Raw genomic sequence first — 5,773 nt, 5'->3', positions numbered from 1 at the left:
AATTCCTTAAAATAATAAAATATGCAGTTGATATTTATATTTTCATAACTGACTAGAGAAAATATTTTTTCATTTTTTTGAATCAGGATTCGGTAGGATCCACACACTGTGACTGGCTGACATGTCTCTTAAATTCCTTTTACTTTGTATGCTTCCTTCAATCTTTTCATCGCTACCTAATTTTATAAATAATTTGGGTCATTTGTCCTGGAGAGCTTCATGCAGTCTGAATTTTGCTGATTATCTCCTTGAGGTATAGCTTAACAAGTTCCTGTGCCCTTTGTATTTTCCATAAATAAGTGTGTGTGTGTGTGTGGAGAAAGATAGAGAATGCCCTTCAGTGGCCTCATTTTAAGTCATTCTATCTTTTGCAAGGGGGTAAAGAATTAAACATATCTTTACATCTTTGGGGATCAAGGAAGTTTTACATTTTTGTTCTGTTATCCTTAGATGGTAAGTTACTGTTCGGTTTCTCTTACAAACTCCCACCTCTCACAGCTTATTTTTCTGTTGTCCATGGGTGTACTGATTTATTGGTGAAATCTGTCTTTTAGTTTCTTTTTATCTCCATACATTTCCTTCCCCTTAGTCTCAATCATCATTTTTCCTCCTCTGAACAGTGACGATGGTTTCTGGACAAGTCTCCTTGCGACTCCTAGGCTCCCTTGCAGCTCAGGCTTCGGCTGGCAGCAGCCAGACTCTTTCAGAACAGCCCTATCCTGGCTCCTCACTGCACCCAAAATACGCTGCACAACACCCTCAGGGAGCGAGACAAAGAAGGATGTTTGCAATTATCCTGGTGTTTCGGCTTAAGTTCCCCCCAAATCCAACTCTGAGATGAGGACTGAATGCAGATATGTTGTTGACTTGTGAGGAAAACTCCAGGAGGAGCGTGCTGCTGCTGCTGCTAAGTTGCTTCAGTCACGTCCGACTCTGTGCGACCCCATGGACTGCAGCCTACCAGGCTTCTCCGTCCATGGGATTCTCCAAGCAAGAACACTGGAGTGGGTTGCCATTTCCTTCTCCAATGCATGAAAGTGGAAAGTGAAAGTGAAGTCGCTCAGTTGTGTCTGACTCTTAGCGATCCCATGGACTGCAGCCCACCAGGCTCCTCCATCCATGGGATTTTCCAGGCAACAGTATGGGAAGTACAGGTAAGAGGGTTGCTATCAAGTCAGCAACCCAAGGGGTGAGTGGGACTCAGTCCTATGGGGAGGCCCTGGGAGCCAGAGTCTCAGAGTTACCCCGCCTGTAGGGTGAGGGAGCTGGGGTACTAATCCACCGCTTCCCCTTAGTCATGGGAATGAGGGACAGCTGCTCTGGGGTGGCGTTTATTTCCAGGAATTTCTGACCTACCATCAGGTGGCAAAGTAGACCTTAGCGTGCAGAAAAAAAACCCAGACAAAGGATACACTAATGGGGTAAAGGCAGGGGGTACGGGCAGAGCACAGACAGCACCTGGCATACCTGGGGGCACCTGTTTCACCACAGACCCTGGCACTGGGAGCTGCAGGAAGTACTCAGATACTGTTCGTGTGTGCTCAGCTGCTTCAGTTCAGTTCAGTCATGTCCAATTCTTTGTGACCCCATGAATTGCAGCACACCAGGCCTCCCTGTCCATCACCAACTCCCAGAGTTCACTCAGACTCACGTCCATCGAGTCAGTGATGCCATCCAGCCATCTCATCCTCTGTCATCCCCTTCTTCTCCTGCCCCCAATCCCTCCCAGCATCAGAGTTTTTTCCAATGAGTCAACTCTGCGCATGAGGTGGCCAAAGTACTGGAGTTTCAGCTTTAGCATCATTTCTTCCAAAGAAATCCCAAGGCTGATCTCCTTTAGGATGGACTGGTTGGATCTCCTTGCAGTCCAAGGGACTCTCAAGAGTCTTCTCCAACACCACAGTTCAAAAGCATCAATTCTTTGGCGCTCAGCCTTCTTCACAGTCCAACTCTCACATCCATACATGACCACAGGAAAAACCATAGCCTTGACTAGACGGACCTTTGTTGGCAAAGTAATGTCTCTGCTTTTGAATATGCTATCTAGGTTGGTCATAACTTTCCTTCCAAGGAGTAAGCGTCTTTTAATTTAATGGCTGCAGTCACCATCTGCAGTGATTTTTGGAGCCCAGAAAAATAAAGTCTGACACTGTTTTCACTGTTTCCCCATCTATTTGCCATGAAGTGATGGGACCGGGTGCCATGATCTTCATTTTCTGAATGTTGAACTTTAAGCCAACTTCTTCACTCTCCTCTTTCACTTTCATCAAGAGGCTTTTGAGTTCCTCTTCACTTTCTGCCATAAGGGTGGTGTCATCTGCTTCAGTCATGTCCAGCTCTTTGTGACCCTATGACTGTAGCCCACCAGGCACCTCTGTCCACGTGGTTCTCCAGGCAAGAATACTGGGGTGGGTGGCTGTGCCCTCCTCCAGCGGATCTTCCCAACCCAGGGATAGAACTTGTGTATCTTAATGTCTACCTACATTGGCAGGCGGGTTCTTTACCACAAGTGCCCCCTGGGAAGCCCACTCAGATATTGTCCCTTCCCCATATCACAGATAGGCATCCTGACGGAGGCCAGACAGGTGGCCATGGGAAGGATTAAGCCCACTGCAAGCAACAAAGACACCTGTACTCTGCAAACGAGCCTCCTGCTCCTGCAGGTGACTGTCAGGGAAGTCCACTTCTCATGGCCACTTACTTCGGGCGACTTCCAGGTGGTTGAGTGTGTCTGCTAAGTGACAGAGAAGGGGCGTTGGTGACAACCTTCAACCTCTCAGAACAGTGGCACATCTGTGACCCGTTCCCATAGAACGACTGCCCTGTGAGGTGGGTGGGAAGAGACTGTTGCCTGCATTTTACAGAAGAGAAAGCAGCACAGGTGGGAGAAGGGCCCTTGCTGTCGTCCATCCAGATCAGGAAGGGGCAGGCCCCCAAGCCCTGGCTTCTTTCTTAGTGCTGAGCGTCTATGTGGGCAGAGCTATTTTGCTAGAAGTTGCAGGTGCAGGGAAGAAAGTCAAGGTCAGAGTGAGAATTCTGTGGCAGCTTTTCCAAAGTGCCAGCCGGGGCAGGCGATATTCTGGAGAGCAGCCACAAGGTGGCAGAGAGACTGCATCCAGCTCCGTGTCTCTGGTCTCCTTGGGGGCCGGGGGCAGGGGACCAAGGGTGAAAGTCTGCTGATGTTCCTTGAGACCCCTGATGACTCCTGGAGGGTTGTCAGGGAACAGACGAGAAAACACAGGGAAACGAGAACGTAGGAATTCTGCCAACTCCTGTGTGACCTTGGGTAGGTCACTTGCCCTCTCTGGGTAAGATCTTCTCCTGTAAAATGGGGGCGTGTTTGGACTTCAAGAAGAGCATCACAGTCTTTTCAAGCTCTGGCTTTGCAGGAGGCACCAGGAGGACTGAGGTTGTCCTCGAACTGGACTCTGGGTGCAAGACTGCGGGGTGGGGAGATGGTCAGGTGGTTGGGAGATGATGCGACGACAGTGGGCCGAGGGCGACTTCAGAGCAGTGTGAGGATGGGATAGGAGGGAGAATGTGGAGAAGATACAGAGCAGCATGTGGAAGTGAGGAATCAGACACTAGAGGCAGGGCAGCACTCTCAGGTAACGGCTTCAGGTAAATCACCTCTTCTTTGGGCACCCCGTCCCCCTGCTCCCAATGCACACTACACACTTCATACCCTGTTAGACAGTTTTATTTCCTTCATGGCTTCCATCCCTTTCTGAAATTATTTACTGATTTATGGCTATTTCTGTCTCCTCTGGAATTTAAGCTCCCTAAGGTCAGGGGCTTTGTCTTCTGATTTATTCTAGATCTTTAGTGTCTAGAACAGTTCCTGGAATATAGTAGTTGCTCAGTGAATAGCAGCTAATGAATGCCTGTCTATATAAACTGAAGTAGACAATACCCTGAACTGGAAGTCACAGACCTGGTAGGCGGCGGTGGGCGTCGGGGGCCGGGGGTGTCTGTCTGCTTCTGCTACAAGCATGCTGTGTAATCTTGGGGGAATTTCTTTCTCTCTCTGGGCTTCAGTTTCTTCATCCTTAAAGTGAAGTATTTGAGTTCCAGGATCAAGCATCTTAGAGATTCAGTGACAAGAATTCTTTCCCTCCCAATTCTCAAGTCCTAGGATTCAATCCCCCTTCATGGATCACAGCCTTGTTATGGTGAAGGGACTTGGGTAACTCAGTGAAGCTATGAGCCATGCCATGCAGGGCCACCCAAGACTGACGGGTCACAGTGAAGAGTTCTGAAAAAATGTGGTCCACTGGAGGAGAGAGGGGCAAACCACTCCAGTATTCTTGCCATGGAACCCCTTGAACAATCAACATCACAGTAATCCAAGTCTATGCCCCAATCAGTTTGGCTGGTCAGCCATCGTAGTTGCTTTCCCCTTAAGGGAGACTGATGGAGAGAGACCTTGGCGGGCAAGCATTGATTCACTCGACAAACACTTCTAGGCCCTTATTTGTGTGAGGCTCCAGTCTGAGTACTGAAAGTACAGTGGAGACCAGAGTGCACGCTGGCCTCACCGGGCTTCTCACTTTCTAGTGGGAAAAGGCAAGAAATCCTGGGCCTTCTCCCTTCTCTCTTGAAGGCAAAAAAGGCTAAATTCTAGAGACAGACAGTGATCTAGGCTCAGAGACATCCAAAAAAGGAGATCTCTGATTTAAGATGATGGGGCCTGTGAGAGTAGGGCCTGTGGAGGTTGCTTGTGGGCACAACTCTAGGAAAAATAAGAGTGAATGAAGCGGCATTTTAGTCCTGTTCTGGGCCTGGTGTCTGAGAAACAGCTGGGTCTGGCCTTGGTGTGCAAGGCCTGAAAGCCTGCCCTCTCCCACCTGCCCATCTCATCAGAGCATACCAGCCCTGAGTCCCCATCCCCTTTCTTCTGTGTCTGTTTTCTGTTCAGTGATGAATGTGAGTTGGATAGAGTGGAGCCAAGGCATTAAGGACTATAGGATTTACGCTTCCAAAACACAAAGTTGAAGTTCATTACCATGTAAACCCTAAAGAAGTGACTCCAATGGTAGAATTTTAGGCCCATTGTCAGTTAGGTTTGGGGAGAAAGATACAAAGTTTTGCCTCCTATAGCCTGTTATCTGCAGTGACCTCGACTTCCCCTCTTCTGGGGCCCGAGCACACAGGTCTCAGAGCTTCTCTATTCAATGTGCCATCAGAAGCCATGGCATCAGCACCACCTGGAAACTGCTTAGAAATGCAGAGTCTCAGGCCCTGCACACCAGACTCTGCAATTTAATAGGATCTGCCCCCACACACTCTCGTGTCTGAGAAACCCGGGGCTGGACCATCTCTCTTTCACCATGAGAATGAGGACGATGCTGCCAGCAGCCCCAGAGCCGCCCCTGCCTGTCTTTCCAGGGCCAAACTGCTTACTTATTAGGAGGCAGAAAGAGGGGCACTGGGAGCCCTGGATACAGAAGAAGGTGGCCACCTGTTAGCGTAACAAGCCATGGCAGCTCCCTCAAAAAGCCTCCCTTTAGATACGGGGTGGGCTGGCTGATGGCTGGACCCTCCTTAGAATTAGGAATTAACTTTGCATTCAGACTGGCATTTATTCACAAAGGAAATCAGTCCTCACTGAGCATTTCCAGTGCTCACTAAAGAGCATCTGTAATACGTGTGTGGGATCTCTTTCCTTTACCCGTGCAGAGCCACACTGCACCCCTTGAATGGAGGCTAAATTATAATTTTTTAAATAGGATTATTTATTGATTTTGGCTGTGCTGGGTCTTTGCTGCTGTGT

The sequence above is a fragment of the Bos indicus genome, chromosome 23 (assembly GCF_029378745.1).
Source record: "Bos indicus isolate NIAB-ARS_2022 breed Sahiwal x Tharparkar chromosome 23, NIAB-ARS_B.indTharparkar_mat_pri_1.0, whole genome shotgun sequence".
Taxonomy (NCBI): Eukaryota; Metazoa; Chordata; class Mammalia; order Artiodactyla; family Bovidae; genus Bos; species Bos indicus.
This window is presented reverse-complemented; position numbering follows the sequence as displayed.